Source organism: Haliaeetus albicilla, chromosome 2, assembly GCF_947461875.1.
Source record: "Haliaeetus albicilla chromosome 2, bHalAlb1.1, whole genome shotgun sequence".
Classification (NCBI taxonomy): Eukaryota; Metazoa; Chordata; class Aves; order Accipitriformes; family Accipitridae; genus Haliaeetus; species Haliaeetus albicilla.
In genome coordinates, this window is record NC_091484.1 from 76,626,433 (window position 1) to 76,644,911 (window position 18,479).

Sequence of the window (18,479 nt, forward strand, 5' to 3'; positions counted from 1 at the left end):
GAAAAGCTATTGGTTCCATAACCCCTTTCCTTTCCTCAGGCACTTGGGGGCGGAGGTGTTTGCATTTCTCCGCAGGACCAGCTCGCTTTGCAGAGCATTGTCTGGCTATGAGAATCACACACACACACACAGAGAAATACAGGGGCGAGCACACCATAGCAGAGCATCTAATCCAGCCTGAATAGCCCTCTCCTCTCCCACCCCAGCCCCTCCTTCCCGATTACGAATAATACCCCCTAAAACAAAAAAAAAAAAAAAAAAGAGAGAGGGGGGAAAAAAAAAAGTTTGCAAATCTCCTGCCTCCCTTCTTGGGTTTGTTTTTGTTTTTTTTCTGGTTGGGGTTTGTTTTGTTTTTTTTTTTTTTGTTGTGGTTTTTTTTTCCTTTTTCTTTTTTTTTTTTTTCATTTAGCGATGGCAAATTCCTTCACGGCCAGGACCTGGCCCATCCCCTGAGCAAAGGCAGCCTGGACATGACCGGCAGGCGAGGGAGGAGAAATTTGGATTCCCTTCGGAGCCACCCACCCCTCCTCTGCCGGCTACGAACGAAGCCGGGGGGGAAACCCGGCTCCGGCCGCTCACTTCCCCCACGGGCAGCCGGAGCTGGACACGTTCACCCGCGGACCCACTCGGGGTGTGTGTGTCCGTCCCCCACGGCTGATTCCGACCCCACCGACACCCCCCCCGCCCCGGCACGGCGGGGATGCAGCATCTCCAGCACCGGGACAGATCCCTGCTGCGATGGTAAGTGATTTTCTCCGGCTTCACAACATCCCCCCCCCTCATCCATCCATTCCCTCCTCTTTTTCCAGCCGGAAAAAAAAAAAAAGCTACTCCAGCTGGGTAGCTTTTTTTGGCTACCCGACCCAAAAAGCCGGCGAGGAAAAGGGGAACCGTCGGCTTGTCTTAGAGTGACATTGATTTACCGGCTCTTCCCTCATCTTCCCCAGGTGCTGGGAATACTTCTTTTGGGGAAAGGGGGGGGAAGAATCGCATGCAAAGCTTTCTGCCTTCACCCACAACTGCAGGGTCTTGAGGATGCGGCCGCAAGAGAGATTTGGTTCCTTTTTCAAACCAATAAATCGCCCCTTTGCGAGCGGTGACAGGTTAACGCGCTCGGTATGGGAATCACGTCTGTTTTTAATGCAATATGGCTGGTAAATAAAAGCCGATTGCTAACAGTCCCCGGTGCTGCTGTTGGCATTTTCGAGCTCAAGGCTCCCTTTTGCAGTTCTGCATCTTCACCTGCCGCAGAAACTCTGATTCACCCTTCAAGCAGTGCACCAGGACTCCTCTATTTTTACTGGGGGTAGTAGTAAAAATTGCTGTTAATGTGCCTTTGACCTCTGCTCGCATGCCTCTGTGCACTTCTCCTTATCGGTGTTTGAACAGCTGGCTCTAATAATACCATCTTTATGCAAAGCACATCTGAAGTCAGAGGGACAGCATACAGGACAAACTCTTTACTGCTGTGCTGTGAATTTAACATGTGAACACTTCAGGTATGTATTGGAATTTGAAGAGTTTACAGCCAAGGAGAGAAAGATAATGCAGCACGTTGTTCAGGACTGGAAAATGCTTGGAAGAAAGATAGATTCGTTTAGTGATATAGTGGTGTTTATGGCTAGATGATCATCCCACTTACATAGAAACAGGTCTGGAAGAACTCCCTGCAAGTCAGTGGCTTTAGTCTGCGTCTAAACTGCTGCTAAACAGAATCTGGCCTTTAGCCTGAATGACATAGTGGAGTAGCACTAGAGGTAATTACAATAATAATAACAAATATTAACCAAAGTGAATAAGGCAGCGAAGTGACCTGATTCTTTCCTAGGGTATTATGGATTACCATCCGTCTTGTGTATGTTAATCACAGTGCAAGTGTTGGACTGATACGGCAATATGCAATGTAACTCAAGTAGTGTTTTGAGTGTGGTTTTTTTTTTTAAATCTATTGGAGTCAAGAAACAACAAATGGATTTTCATTTGATGTTATTCGGGTACACAGCCATCTCACTTCTCTGTTCAGCCTATGCAACTCTGTACATACTGTACAACTGTGAGGTACAGTGAGGAAACGTTTCCCTGGCTAGCACATGCTAATAGAAGGGAATGTACGATTACTTAAGGTTGCTGTCGATGACAGCGTGAAGGCAAACTCCTTAAGTGGTGTTGGTGTAGCCAGAGAGAAAGAATGCTTTATACAAGCGTCTATACTTGGCTAATGCAAAAACACGTTGGAGCTGTCTTGAAAGAAGTTGTCCTATAGGATGGGTAAGGCAGCACTGCTCCAATCTGATGAATAATTAAGGAATGCTATTCAGTGCAATAATGGGAGTTGGATTCGAGTTGATGTGTCTGCTTGTGTCTCAGTTACAGTTCTGGGTTACGGTCTCCTACCTTTTTTTTCCCTGTTTCTGTGTGCTGAGGGTAAGGGTTGCTGCTTTGTTGTTCACTCAGGACAGCTACAATTGATCTGTTATTGTACCGGCAATTTATCTTGGCCATCGCAGAGTGGAAGGTTTTTGTTGTTTCGTTTTCTCCAATCAAAGGCATGTGTGCAGTGACTGGAAGGATAACCATTGGGACTGAACAGATTCCAAGGTCATGGGGGGCTGTATGTGTGATAAATGCACTTATTTATCTTCAAACAAGAAACTAGCTTTGTGATCGCTCCTTGTCTTTAGCCTTCCATCATTCATTGGGGTCCCTGCAAGAAAACAGGAGGGCTCCTTCCTCCCTGTAGATTTAAGATGTCTGCTGTTTGCATGGTGGTGCCACAGCCGCATGGAGCTCTAGATCTGCTGTTGTCTGTGTATATGTGAAGCTCATAAACACGGAGGCAGAAGCTTTGTTGTGGGATGCTACCAGGGAGAGAAAAACAGAGATTTCTGAGATTGTGGGCTGCGCTGTTGATCACGTTCAGACCTTTGTTCACCACATCTCTCCTCATTTGGCTGACTGAGCGAGCATCCTGGAGATATTTTTTCTGGGGTTGAGTTCCATATGTGCCTACGCCTTTGATAAGTTGAGACCCATGTCCCCAAGCTGATTCATTTCAACATAGCAGATTTTGTTTTCCTTTCCTTCTTTCTGAGCACACTTAGTACAAACAGTCGAATTCCTAAATTAGCTCAGATTATCCTTTATTTAATGAAACCAGAGTATTTGAGTTAAGAAGCACTGAGAAAAAGTAAACTCAGGACAGGATCATGCTGTAACTCATATCTGGTGGAAAGACCTGCCAAAATATCAGGTCTTACATTTAGTCCTGATTTAATAGAGGAGTTACTTATTCACTACAGTTCTCAGGACAAGTAAACTGATATCAGAATACAGAAGTCAGTGGAGATACTGAATTTTATTTCACCTTGCTATTTGGCCCAGGGAGTGCAGCCTCAACATTTAAGTCAGCAAAGTGTATTTTTGTGTTGGCTCACGTTCCTTTGTTTCCATTCCCTGTTCTCCGTTCACATCCAGCCATCCTATATCACCTGCGAAGACAGCAGGGGCGGGATTTGGTACACACTGCAGTCAACAGGATTTTGGAGTGAGTTTTTCACACCAGCGCAGAAGTGGAACAACTCTACTGAAATGGATGTAAACGTACCAGTGCGGAACTCCCTCTTTTGTCCTATCCACAACTTTAAAGTCTTCTTCGCTGATAATGTATCCTCAGGGATAGCTGTAACACCACTCTGTTTCACACTACTCCTACTACCTGATATATACAGCATCCCTTGATGAGGTACTTTTCCAGTTCCCTTGGTCCTGAATTAGTCCTGTCCTTAAGAAATGCTTTGCATACAGAAAGGTATTTGGTAGTTTTCCACAGCGCTAACAAGTCCTAGAATTCATGTGTCTGTGGTGGCTGTTGAAACGCTGTTTGGTTTGTAATTGAGTGGGCACAAATATATGGGAAGAAAGGCAGACTTTTTTGCAGAACACTTCACAACAGAACGTCCAGTCCTCACCCTATTGCTTTGCGTGTGTTTTATTCTCTGACCACCTTTTGCTATCTCAATTTATTGACCTGACATCTTAGGGTTGAACTTTTATCTCTACAAGACAAACTAGGAACTCATGTAAAACAAGCCAGATATTGTTCAAGTCTTGTTTATGTAATTCACTGCAGTTCATTGATTGTGTCCCCATGCAAGCTGATGGGCTGATCTGTAGAGTAGCTGGCTTAATAATTTCAGGGTAGAACTTCTTAGGAGGTGATAAATCATTCCATCTCCTGAAGAAAAGGTAGAAGCATCGTCACACAGAGCATTTAAAGCTAACATGGTTGTTGTGCTGAGGAATATTCCCTTGGAAAGGTTCCTGCAGAAATACACAGATGCAGTTGCAGGGACTCGTTTGCTGCTCTGATTCTATACTACTGTTGAATCCAAATTCTTCTGAGATACATGTCCCATGAAATGAGCTGATCTGCATTTGACATTAGAGTTTATCTGCCCTGGAGATATCCTGACAGTCTCATTCCTGCTCGTTCAGGTGTCACATTTTACTCTTGGATGGCTTAAGGTAGGATTATGTTCTGAAACTGCTCTGATCTGTTTATTTGACAGATTCCTTAAAAAAAAAAAAAAAAAATTTAAAAAGTGTGAAAACCTATGCTTAATACCACTGTTTAAAAAAAACTAACCAACAAACAACCCCCCAAAACCAACCAACAAATTAACTCAATAATTCTAGTTTTTGTTAGCATAACTCGTAAATCACTCTAACACTGACAGAAAAAGGGATAAATATTTATATGGTCTAATTCTTCTTTTTAATAAAAGATATAACAATAGCAATAATAATAATAATTTCTTTTATAACAAGTTGGGAATATCGAAGTCTAAGAGCTCCTTACTGAACATAGAACATTAACTTTTGCCACACGTATGTTTGCAGTTTTGTCCGTCCAATGTTGAGGCATTTCACAAAAAGCCTCAACCACGGTGGCTTTTGCACTCCATTAGAGATGACTGGGTTATGATTGCTCAGGAGCTGCAAATGGAAAGATAATTGTAGTCCGTTATCTATGATTTGTTGGGCCTACTAAATGGAGCTGATGGTTAGGGCAGGAAAAGCCCTTTTAATCTGCATGGTGGATTAATAGCCTACATTTTTAATTTTTATTCTTTAGATCCTTAGAATGAGGCAAGTTTTGCTACTTTCTTTTCCTGCAAGGGACACTATATTGTTCTATCTGATTGGGTGTGGATTCTTAAGGAAAGACGCCTTATTGAAGGGAAATGTGACAGAATCAAGTTCTTCTTTTGCAGGGAGTAGACGTATCATTAGTTCAATCTCTGAGGAGTGGAAGAGGTATAAATGTCCTCCTTCTCAAGGTAAAAACTTGGCCCCAAAGGATCTGCTGGCAAATCTATCTTTCATTTCATGTGGAGGAAGGCTTTCTCACTCAGGAGAAGTGTTTGGCAGCCTGGGTGACGTTCATCTACTCTCACTTAAGCATCTGAATACTAGATGGTGACATCCAAGCTAATCATCCCAATTGACTATATTATAAGTGGGGAGGGTGGTTCGTCTCATCCTGAAGTGGGTCAGATGAATCACCCTATGGAGGTTCTTGCAGCAGCTGGCTCAGAGATACACGTCCAAAAATCAGTGAGATGAATCCTTCCATGGTATCTCAGAGATATCCCTGGGAAGTGTAATTCCTCTCTTGTTCCCATCTTTTCTTAGGGGGAAGACTGGTAATTTTTTGCTAGCTCATAGCAATAGCAAATTGTGAAGGATGTTAAGTTTTCTGAATGCTGTGGTGGCCCCAAATCTTCCTCACCCACATCTTCACTTTATTCAACCAATGTCAGACTCAGCCTGTCCCTTGCAGGGAGAATTCATGCCACATGTCCCAGGCAACATTCTATCTACTTGTCTTTTTCAATTTTTCTTTTTTTAAATTCTTCATTGATTATTTTAAATCTCAGAGGCTTCCTCAGTGTATCAACACTTTCTGTCTTCAGAGCATGTCCATTTACTAAGAGGAATTTGTCAGTTGAAGCTTGTATGTGATTTTGCAAACAGGTGGGGATACGTCAACACGGGGACATATCTAGGATGGCTACATGATTTTCTGCAGGCAGATGCAAGCTTGCTCTGCCCCTTCCCTGAGCCAGCCAGAAGCTGTGCAATGCTCCAAGCCTCATCTAATATACCCTACTTGTCAACAGCTACACTGTAAGTTGCAGGAAGATGGAGATGAATGCTGACCAGACCTCATTAGCTTAGGGTTGGCACCTTGTGAAATACATTTTGACCAGCTTGGAGCACTTGACGTGCTTAGAATTAGGTGACCTAAAAGCCAGCTTTTTGCCATAATCAATAGCTCAATGCTTTCTTATTATAATGCATCCACCCTCTGTTCTAAGCTAAAAAAATCCCCGTCAGTTGATAAATGGATTTAACTAACACCTTCCTCTTTAACTATGGCCTTTAAAAATATTTACTGAAATCCAAATAATGAAAAAAAAAACCCCAACAAAAAAACAGGTGAAACTCACAGAACACATTGGTATGTAGACTGGAATTAAAGTTGTAGTAGTAAGAGATACACTTCTCCACAGCGGAAAGAAATCACATTTGTTTGGAAAGGGAGTTTAAAATAGCTAAGATATCCTTAACTATTAATTCCTTTTCCTGGAATGGCAAGACTTTATTAAGTCATAACATTTCTGTTTCTGCTCTTACAGTCACATTTCTGAAGTAGGTTTACAGAAGATTTTTTATTTCTAGCAAAAATATAAAATGGCACATCCGTGTCCTAAGTAAAAAAGCATTTCCTTTTAAAAAACAATTTTTGTAATAATGACATTTATCTATGTATCTAAATCCTCAAATTGATGTAACTAGTACCAAAAGCCAAATATGAGCTTGGGCTTAGTACAAAGATGTCGGACACACAACAGAACTTTCTTAGAGTTGGCATAGAAACAAATTATATAAAGAAGCCAGCACTAGTGCATTATATAAAGGCCCAAGTTAAAGTTAGTAAAGTTACTCATTTCCTGTGTTGTAGAGAGCTGGATCTTTGGATTCCTTCCAGGAGTTTTGTGCTCTGACTTAAGATGCAGAGGAGATGAGAGAGCATCAGAAATACCGCAGATGCTTAAGCTCTTCATGACTAAGGCTGTGAATGTGTCACAGCTGTCACTGGAGCCTCGGATTCCACAATCCACACTCATTCACTCGAGTTGCGTGAAGTTTGACAGCTTGGATGGTGTTTTTGTGCTAGTGAATGGGTTAGTGAGCCGAGATGATTATGTACAGGGGGCGAACAGCTGGAACAAACTTCATTAGAGAACAGTGCTTGGTGACTGCAGAGGAGCGAGCAGCATGCAAAGACATTATTAGCTGTGCTGAAGTTGCTTCTCTGCAGCATTCAAGTCTCTGGACACTGCTCTATATTCTCCATTTTTTTTGTTCTCTGACTTCCTCTTTGTACCACAGCTGGATGTAGTAATGATGGTTGTGGAAAAGAGCCTTCAGAGACTACCAAAGTCTGAATGTTATTCAGAAGAGGAGAAGAAATAAATGTCACAGCCTTTCTGGTTCCCCCAGCAAGTATACCCCTGACAGATTTTCACCTCCAGTATTCAACTCATTTCCTTTTCTTTGTATGGAAGACTTGCAGGTCTCTTTTGCTAAGATAGTTTCTATCACGCTGACCAGAAATGGGATTCAGCTCGCAGATTAAGACACCTAAAGATAGGTGTGCATTTTGAAGTATCTACCTGTATCTAAGTCCATCCTGTTATAGTCAAAGGGGATTTAGGATGCAGTCCAGTCATCTAAATGTAAGTGGCATCTGAGATCCCCTGGGGTATCTAACACCCACTAGGTATCTGTAGGTATGATGCTTATCTACACCACATCTTTTATGCTCTGTATGAGGGCAGGTAAAATGCCCTGGGGTATTGGTGACAGCAAACACCAGTGTTTAGGCTACTGATTCTGGCCCCAGGCCAATGAAGAGTCAGTATAGATAAATATAGTTATCTACTATAGTGTGAGCTCTGCAACTCTTTAGCCTGAAAAGTCTTCAATAAATGCCACTGAGATAGTTTAAACTGCAGTCTGAATCCTGCCCTGGGTTTCTGATCCCTCCTGATGGTTTAGAATGAGACTGATCAAACCTTGGCCTCAGTGCTCTTACCACGCACATAAAGAGTTCAGTTGATTTTCATATACTCTCACACAGGGCTTGGAAATACCCTTTGGTATTGCTGTCTTGGGATATCACGGTTGAGATACTGGGCCACAAAAGTCTTACTACATTGCAGGTGTATCCACTTAGCTCCAAACCATTCCTGGAATTATTTTCCCTGAGACAACCTTGAGACTGCATTCTCTTTTTTCCCAATTCAGCTACCACAGGCAGCTCCTGGTCATCCTGTGAATGAATAATCTAGAAGGTGTTTTTCTCCCTGTATAATTTAGGGCAGAAGTATTCCCAACCTGCACTTCATCATTTAGTACGTTGCCTTGTGCAGCTCACTAGTCCATGCTGGCTCTGTCCTGTTATCTTAACCGTTCTCCCTTGATCTGTGCATCATCACTGTCCTAATCTCAAGCAGACGAAAAGGTCAATCCACAGCAGATGTACTGGGGTCATTCCTATGATCTTGCTTTATTTTCCTTTTGACAGCCTGACTGAATATTCTCACTTTATCCTACACTTCTGGGTGTCCAAGACACAGCTCTTTTGTTGCCCAGCTTTCTCTCCCCTGTCACTTCTAGGTTCTTTGAAAGTTCGTGATTCACCAGCTTCAGCCTGGAGTTTTTCCTTGTGACTTCTTTTCCCAGTTTCCTTGAGATGTAGGTTCCCTGAAGTTTCTGCATCGTTATTGCAAAAAGACCTTTCTGTCCAAGTTCCCTAGTGCTGTTGGCTTTACTACCTGATTGTCTCAGTTTCTCCAAACTCTCCTGTTTGGAATGAAGACTGTCAGCTACACACCTACTCTGGTGAAGGTTTGTATTGCTTTGCTTTGCTTTCCTGTCTCTTTTTCTGGGATGTTCTCTATGTCCAGAAAACATGAAGCTGGGTCCAAGGCGATTAAAGCAAGACATGACCTATTAAAGCAAAACTCTTCAAAGAACAAGGCTTTAATGTTATTCTGATAGGCCCAGCTTCTTCAAGGTCTTCTGGGAAGTTTTTCATTTGGAAAAACTCTGATGGAACTTTTCCTGAAAGAAAACGGTTTTTTAGTTTTCCAAGATCCATTCTGTCTGTAGCTTCCTGGTCTGGCAAAACAAACCTCACATCTTCCTAGCAGAAAAGCAGAAACAACAAAGACTTCTCCAAACTAAAAGCCTCCCTTTTGACTCCGTTGTCTTGATTTTCTTTTTTTCTTCTGATAGCTCATTAAATTGACCTCTTGCTTTCCTTCCCACTGTCCCTACTGAATTAGAACAAGGGCATAACTTAGCTACTGTACTATTCCCAAAGAGCTTCTGAGACAACCCTCAGTAAGTAGATTATGTATATTTTGCAGCAGTGTCATGGACACCACTACCGCATTATGCAGTACAACGGATGTGACCCGCTGTCAAATCTATTCACGGCCACAAAAAGTTTAGTGTGTGAAATGTCATTAAAAATATGAGTATGAAAGCATGCAAACGACAATGTGATAACTCAACCACACAACTTAGATAACTTGTAGCACCTGGCTATTGTCTTAAAAGGTGAAAAGGAAGCTCACCGGAACATTAACATGCCATTCATTTCTTCGCTAGCTGGAGAAACTCTCACCTGATATTCTGCTTCTGAAATGTCCTGGGCCATTTCCAAAATGCATCACCCTAGTGTGCTACTACTTCTGTGTGAGTCCGAAAAATCACTAGTTTTAGTGCCTCAGTATTTACATTTAGCCTGCAACAGGTAAAAGATCAGACCAGAGATCATAACCTGTACTACAGAAAACAATGTGCATTTGCATCAGGAATGACAAAGGTGAAGGAGACAGGCTTGAAGCTGGTTGAACCTATCTTGCTGTTTCACATCACTACAACTGCCCTCAACATAATAATCTCCATCTTTCCTCAAAATACATCTCCAGACTTATCTTCCTTGGCTCGTGGAGCAACTTAGATCAGATTGCTGTCCCTTCATGCTCCTGCCTTGATTTTCAGCACTTCTAAACATTGTAGTATCCTTTGTGGCATTTTTTTCTCCTCTAAGATCAAGAAGGCTAAGAACAATGACTGAGGTAAGGGAACATGAAGAAAGAAAAATATCTAATGTGCTCTATATTGAACTGGTAGTAGTGACATCATCTGAAGCTGACCTTTACTTCCAACAAAGAGCTAGTCTCTAGAAAGATACAAACTCCTCCATGCTCAGTGAAATGAACCATACTGATTTGCCAGCCCATTTAATAATCAAATGAGCAAAAGAGTAAACAAATGCACATTCCTCCAAGTACTTTCCACTCCCCTATGTGCCATGCTTGTTCAGTACCCTTTTTGCAATGTGCCTTCTCTGTTCAATTGGGATTCAGGCTCTTCTTACCAATGCCATGACTTCAGACAACATTAAGATGAGATCCATAGCTGGCAGCTCTATGTTTTCATGCCTGGCGTTACAAAATGTCCTGTATGATTCCACACCTTATTCTTTATTGTCTGTATCAGTAGACTGCTGTCTTTAGTGACCCATAAGTAACAATACAAAGCAGGTGAATTACAGTGTGACTTACACATTGCTCCGCCTTTTTGAGTTTTCCCCTCTTAGTTTCCTGTGAGAAATTTTGGAAGAGCCCCTACACGATGTTTTGTAATGAGCTAAGGGAAGGAACCACTGTTATTAACGACAGCAATGTTGAAATACTGCTCAAATATATTCTTCCTGCTTGTTGCAACTTGGCCTTACTACAATACCATTAAATCAATGAGAGATGACCCTGATTTCTTAACATGTCTCTCAGTAAATATTCTACCAAAGGTCTTTGAATTGTTTAAAAATAAATCATCTAAATGAATCGGTCTGTATATTGAAACTTGTTTGTTCTTTTCGTGTTTTCTTCAACATGTTGCTCCAATAGCAATGAAGATCCATTGCACATGCATAACACCCTGCACATGAGACTTCTGGAGAGCTTACAGTTTAAACAGATTTCTACAATATATCTATATCTGATATACATCTAAGGAGCATAAGAATATAGGGTTCAATTCATTTTTTCCTGAAGCAGTAATTTAAAATATATCAGATGACTTGTGCCCCAAAATGGCCTTTTTTCCCCACTGTCCATTAAGGGAGTCTGGGATTACTTGGTTATCTATAAACACCCACAAAATAGATATCTGAAGTTACTGGAGGGAATTCCACTCTGATTTGCATAAAGATCTATAGAAAATTTGAAGGAAAGCTAACAGCGGCGTATAGTTTCTCTGAGGACTTGTATACTGTTGCTATCAAAACGCTCTCTTAACTTTCCTCACGGATTTACAAAACAAAGACCTTTAATGTCACGGATGGAACACTAGGGTTAATAGATTTAAAGTAAAAAAAAAAAAAAAATTCCTTCATAGAGTTACAGAATTTAAAAGTGAATACTTACTCTTCTTCTCCCAAAGGATTTCTTAAAAGTATCACTGTCATTATCCTAAATTGGTAGTTAATAAGGAATGATCTGTAGAAAACTCACAACCTCAGAGCTCTTATGTGCTTAGAGAAGCACAGACTCATTGTCAAACATTTATCAATTGCATAGGTTTTGCAACATGCCTTTTTATTTTTATGATACGTAATGACAGAAATTTCTGTTGTCTTTTCAAGATAAAATAAATCTCCCTTGATATGGAAGAAACTGCTTTCAGTAAGATCTTTTCAGCAATGGTGCATTTGCTTGACTCAGCACTGGCATGAATACCAATTAGACAAAATGGTTAGGAAAACTGATTATCATTTACACTGCTGTAATGGGAGGAAAACAGGAAGAATCTGCAGTAACCTGGGAGACTCTGATTTCCAAATGAGTTGTTCTGTATGCCACATTTAATAAATAAGATATTTAACAAATAAAGGCCAACACCACTATTACAAACAATGCTCAGGGAAAATCATGGCCCAGAGTCTGTTCTTGTAGGCAGTTTGGATGAGGCCATTCTAATTTGTGGTAAAGCAGTTTAGCAGACTGGGTAAAGGTGGTGACATGTTACTTGACCTCAAGGCCAAGGAATGGTCCCAGACCTGATGTATTTAGCAATGTAGTTGTAACATTAAAGTCTATTTCTTTTCCTTGCCCCTGCTATGAAACCACCATTGGTGGTTGTTGGCTACTCGGTTTGCTTCCTCGAGCCCCTTATTCACAAACAAGTAGCTGACAAAACACTTCTGATACAAAGGGGGTGATGGATTTAACAGAAAAGCAAAGGCTTCTGGTTGGCTGGACAGAGGTTTTTACTTTGGTAGAGGATTGCTCAGTGGTTATTAAATTGTTGCCATTGACAGATGGATTCACTGTGGTCCAGCTGTTTACTTGGACTGAACAGCTTTGCTTTTAGACCTTTTAAGCATTTTTGGTCTAGAGGCCACACAAAGGAGAGTTACAGAGAGCCAGATTATGCTTTTACACGAGGAGAAGGGATACAGAAGACTAGAGACTGCAAGGAGCTAGGGACACATCAGAAGTAAACTTATCTATGGGGAGATGTTCTCGTTCTTGGATAAACATACAGTACATAAACCTTCCCTGACACTGCCAAGGAACCTTAGGAAGTAGGATCTGACATAGACACAGGTCAGTGGTAACGAGAAAGTATTTTAAAAGCTCAAATGCCCTGAAATGATTTTATGTTAGTGAAGTCTGAGTACCCCGTAATTAAAACAAATAATTCTGTTCCTTAGTTGCTGCCTGTTATAAGCTATATCTCTTTTCAATGAATTTAGCCACTATTTGCTTCCTAGTCTGCAGCAGAACTGGTGACAAGGGCTATCTGCATGCATGCTCCTGTTTGAATGTATTTCAGCAGAATACAGTGTTGATAAAGTTCTTTGGGATACAAGGGACTCTACCACTATGGAACACTTTGGCTGTGTCGATGCTGAGAAATTAAGGACCACTAGAGAACATCCTGGACCTCTGGAATTTGGTCATTAAATTGTTATTAAATTATTATGAAATTAATGTTAAATTATTTACATGGCACGTTGAATGGGTTTGCAGACAAGTCAACTGAGATTCTTCTTTGCAATGCCTCGACACAGTTCAGAGATTATCAAATTTCATACATTGTTCCCCACAGGCAGTTTGCCGATGGCCACTCTGTTTGAAGGGCAAAGAGCTTAAACAACCTATATGTACCCTGTTGGCCTCAATGCAAAAAAAGCATACATCTAAATTATTGAGGGTGGGGGGAAGGTGAAGTATGGCTGAAAACACCACCACAAGTGAACAGACAGAAAAAATTCTGCCTTGTACCTCCCACATTCCCCAGCTCCTCTGCTATTCTAGATCTCCTGGCAGTGCTGTTGGACTGCAGAGGGGACTATCTTAAGGCAAAATCCTTTGGCTTAGTCATGACTCTATGCTTTGATATCTCATGTTGTGGCAAGTCTGGACTACGGCTTTTCTGGAGCATCAGAGTTCAATCTCCACGTGAAGTAAGGACTCAGCTGAGACAGAGCAGGAGGGATCTCCCTTGGTGGGCAGACCTGATTCTCCAGGGAGTTGGGAAGTGTGTTGGAAGAGAGAGTTGGCTGCACGTCAGAAAATCTGTATACTCAACTTGGAGATTCCTAGGAAGTTGTTTCCTTAGTGACAATAACAAGAACAATTTTAGATTATTTTCTTCAGGTCTGTTTTTAGTGGTTTAGATCTGTTCAGAAGTCAAAGAATACAACTGGCACTTCTCTGCAAAAAGGTTTTTTTTTTTGTTATTTTTCTTCTTTGTAGCTCGCACTGGCACGTAGGAATTCTTGTTTATAATAGGGATCTGTCTGTCTTTATAATGTTGGCATTTTTAAATTCACAGACACTGTGGGAGCTGAAGGAACAGATCTTGCAGGATTCTTAATGTGTCTCGTAAATGGTAGCAAGCTGGGAGGTTATCTCTGCAGTGGGAGTGCTGTGGGCCGTGTAGGGTAGACACACCTTAAAGCCTACCCAACTCACAAAACTAGGCTTGTAACAGGAAAGAGTAGGAAAGTGAAATAGAAAAAACAACTGAAAATTGCGTTTAAGAAACAAACCTCGACATAAGCCAGCAACTTCCATATTTGCCACTATACACAGTAGATTCTGAAAACAAATTTTGGAATCTGATTTGGGAGAAAAAAAAAGAAATTAGCTGCAGAATGGGACTGTAGTAGCAATGAGACTCATTTTTTGGTTTAGCGTTTGCTGAAGAAACCCTGTAGGATGAATACCTGCTCTGCTTCCTAACAATTAAAGACCCTGAGCACAGTCAGAGGAATTTAGCTTTGATTTCCAAGAAAACAAAACTGACTGAAACTGGCACAAAAATGTGCAGTTTGGAAGCTGAGAGAACTTTTAGAGGTCACAAGGTGCTAGTGAAACAGAGGTATAACAAGGAAAAAAGTGTAAGGACTTATGGTCTATGACAGAAGGAAGTCCCAAGAAGTAAAACCATAAAGATGGTACTAAAGAGCAAACTCTGTTATTATGTCTGAATTAGGAGTGCAGTCAGTATAGGCTTCATCTTTAACCAAAGAAAAGAGCTAGACATCTACAAAGTGTGACTGAAGTAAAAATATGATTCATGCAATGGCGGTGTCTGGCTCTTTTTATTAACAGGAGAAAGAGTTTAAAATATCTCTGCTTATAATTTAAACGCTAAAAATTAACTGGGGAGGACTCAAGCCCTGGTGACCAGAAGCAGTACAGTCAGTTCACTAATACCTCGTGATACTTTCTTTGTTCAGAACATCATGTAATTTTATAAATAAAATTCAATGTCATGAGGAACTTTATTTTCCCTTCCTCAGTCAGAGCAGTGGGGCTTAAAACATTGTGTGTGTGTGCATTTCCAAAAGTGTTTTTAATTTCTGTTCAATTCTAACACAGTAAATCATTGTTAAATCATGACTTGTTATGAAGTAAATCAGAATGCATCATATGGCATGGTCTAATATAACAAAATGAATTTAAAAATAGTAATTAAAACATACGTCTACTTAAAATCTTCCTGAAATACGTTCCCCAGTTATCAAAAAGAATTTCCAAACTGTGTGTCCCAAATCAGCTACCATCAACCTTTCTTTTGGGGTAAAAAAGCTAAAAATGTAAATGACAAACAGAAATAGTATTTATGAATAAAATATAGATTGCCTGTTTGCTATTTTAACGGTTTGATTTGAACGATTAATTTAAATGGAGATCCCTGATAGCTAAGCAGCAAGGTTAATTAAACTCAAAGTCCTGCTTTGGACTACTTGTGCTGATATCCACATTTCACACCAGTGGTTTGGAGCCAAATTTCAATCTCTCTAGGGAACTGTTCCTTGCTCTTATGCAACTACTTTTTTTCAGTAACTCACCATTGTTAAGCAGTTCCAGCCTAGACTTGAATCTTTATCCTTTCATCAAAACCTGATCAGGTTTGACTCAGCTCTGAAACGCATGGTTGATAAAATCTGAGATTACAAACTGTGCGCTGCATGTGTATTTTACATTACACCACTCAGTAGTATCTAAGAAAATGAAAGTGATTTTTCTTAGCTTCAGCCTTCCGGACTCTTTTGTGGGTGAATGTATTAGAGCAGAATACTAAATTAGGAATTAAAAGATTTACTAGGTTAAATCAGAGAAATCCCACATGGGATGCAAAATGGTATGTTGGTTATGTATTGAGGAAGGTGGAAGTAAGTGGGATGAAAAAAACAACCACAATAAGGGTTTAACAAATTAAACTGACAATGCACCATTTAATGCACATGGTAAGAATACATTGATTAAATGGCAAATGAAATAGCAGGAGAATTTGCTGTATATTTTCTTACTGAAAAATGTTTCTCGTCACAACATTAGAATATATACATTACTAAGACTCATTTTCACCTGCTCTGTCAAGAGTGGCAGAATGAATCTACCAGTTGAGAGTGAAAATTATGAGCATCAAGAGTGAGGAATAGCACATACAAGAAAAAGGGGGAAAAAAACCCAAACAGTTGCATCTTAGGAAGACCTTGGGTTTATGAGTTCTGTAGCCTGAAGTCTCCACGACTGCTGTGAAGTCCTGTAGCTGTCTGAAGACACCACCACCTCCAGCCAACTCCACCATCTTGTCACCACCTCTTGAATCTGCCCGCTGAGCTGAGAGCACTCCCTGACCCGCTTGTATCACATTGACCTTGGTTAGCAAAGCCTTATTATTGAAGCTAACCCAATTTATTTGGAGGAAATTGGGTTAGGCAACGCTTGTACGATCAGCTCAGCAGGCAGATTGGAGGCGGTGCAGCATGGGTTAGTGTCTCTAAACTGACTGGGAGGAATGGTCTTTTCAGCATGGCTACAGCTGGAGAGAGAGATGTCCCCAGCCCAGTGCAGGTGTCAAGAGCTGGCAGTTGTTCGAAGAACTCCTATGGGATTTATACACAGTGGTGGGCATCTCATTTCTACTGAGAGTCAGCAGAGGGAAAGAATTCACATGCTTTCATGAAGAAATCTCAACTACTTTTTAGCTAACACAAGTTCTATTAACCTGCTGGAAAATAGTTAAAAATAAAAACATTGTGAAAGAATAATAAAGCGAATTTTGTGTTCTTCACTGTATTGGTGATCAGAGGAAATACAGCTGGTACTCAGAGCTAAATTAATCCTATGCATATCTGTAATACTGAAGCTATCTCGATCTGAAGTACTGTATGCCCTCATTTCTCACTGAAGTCACTCAAAGCAGAAGTTGCTACTTTTGGCTTCAGAAATGTGGGCCTTTCATTTACTTTATGGCTTCACTGATATGCAAAATAGGAGTGCTAACCCTAGAGCAAATATACATTATATCTTCAGCAATAGTGTTTATTTCTTTGTAGGTAAAATAATCCTAAAAGACTAAGATTACCTTCAGGATGTCTTTACATGTGTGAGCAAACTGTGGCATTTGGTTTGCTTTGGAAAAAAAGATTAAAAAGGCAGAGGAAAAGAAAGCACATTAATTTCCATTTTAGAGACATGCTGATCTGTTTTAGAAGACAAGGAGGATGCTGGCCTTTTGGATTGGAGCTGGATGACTGACACTGCATAATGTATTACTGTACTTAGGGCTTATTCACCTACATATTTATGACCTGTAAGTCCTAATGTCCTGGTTTGGTTTGGGGTTTTCGGGGAGGAGGGCATTGTTTTAATGTAATCCTGCGTTATTTTGTTTTAAAATTATGATTCTTTTCATTACTGCCTTGAAGATGACACAGAATACCACCACTCCTTTGCAGAACATGAGACAGAATTATTTCTGTAAAACCTGTGGTTATTGCCCATCAAGGAATATTTTTTGATCCATTAAAGCCAAGCAATGCTGGATAAAATTAAACAATCCAAAGGACATCTAAATCCATGTCCCAAAATTTTGTTTTCATCTAAGTGGGAGACATGCACACACACAAAATGTGCAAAATATTATTGGAAAAATGATTCTCTGCCTCACACAGTGTTTTCATTTCATGGCTGTTTCTGAATAAAGCAGTCCTCAATAAAATATCCAGTTCTTTGGGCATGTCTAATGGCAGCCAAGCTGTGCCCTGGAGACTCCTCTAGTTCATTGCACAGTGACTGTACCATCCTATCTAGACTCCATCACAAAATGTATTCTGCTTGTCCAAAACAGCCTCACACTGTGCTGGCTTCAGGTTATCAGACATTTCATTTTATTCACCGAGAGAGGATCATTCTCTTCCTTTCCCTTGTGTGTCCCTACTCTGGTCTCCCCAGTGAGTTACACATTTCAGAACAACATAAAAACTCATCCCATGCTTCATTTACTCCAGCTGGCAAACAGACTCTAGGGACAGAAGTGAACTCTGGGACGTGATGACAGAAATACCATAAAACGCAAACTCACCTTTTCTACTGCCTGCGGAGGATCTGGGGTGGGAGGTGGTGGTGGTATTGGTTTTTTGCCTGGTGCCTCAAATGAAATGCTGGTCTTTGCTGTAGAATACACTCCCAGGGGACAGCAACAAAAGTCCCTGACATTCTAGTTCACCAGTCTGGGCTGAGCCAGAAAATAAGTGTAAAGGTAACTCAGAGTTATTCTGTGCTACCACTACCTAGTTCCTAAGATCACTTTCATGTTTAAAAGCAAGGATGTCTTAGAGGTTATCAGGCTATTAGCCAATGCACAGGCGAACCATGAAACTTTGGTCTGTGTTTTACTAGCTGACTCTCACATACCACTGGTGGTCTCTCCTTTAATTTGTTGTCCTGGTCCACCATTATTCTCTACCTTACTGGGGATCAGAAAACCCAAGAAGGCTACTTGCATATAGCTCTCTGCCATCTGCA

At 40.8% G+C, this 18,479-nt stretch overlaps 1 protein-coding gene across 5 annotated transcripts in view; it reads left to right on the top strand.

The window, feature by feature from the left end:
• The first annotated feature begins 367 nt into the window (after positions 1 to 367).
• The window catches only part of ADCYAP1R1 (ADCYAP receptor type I), a 152,413-nt gene continuing 134,301 nt past the window's right edge, over positions 368 to 18,479 (top strand). For all 5 annotated transcript variants that reach the window (XM_069778305.1, XM_069778306.1, XM_069778308.1 and 2 more), the window contains exon 1: positions 368 to 741. The gene's annotated coding sequence lies outside the window, so the exon portion shown is untranslated. The remainder of the gene's footprint in view (positions 742 to 18,479) is intronic.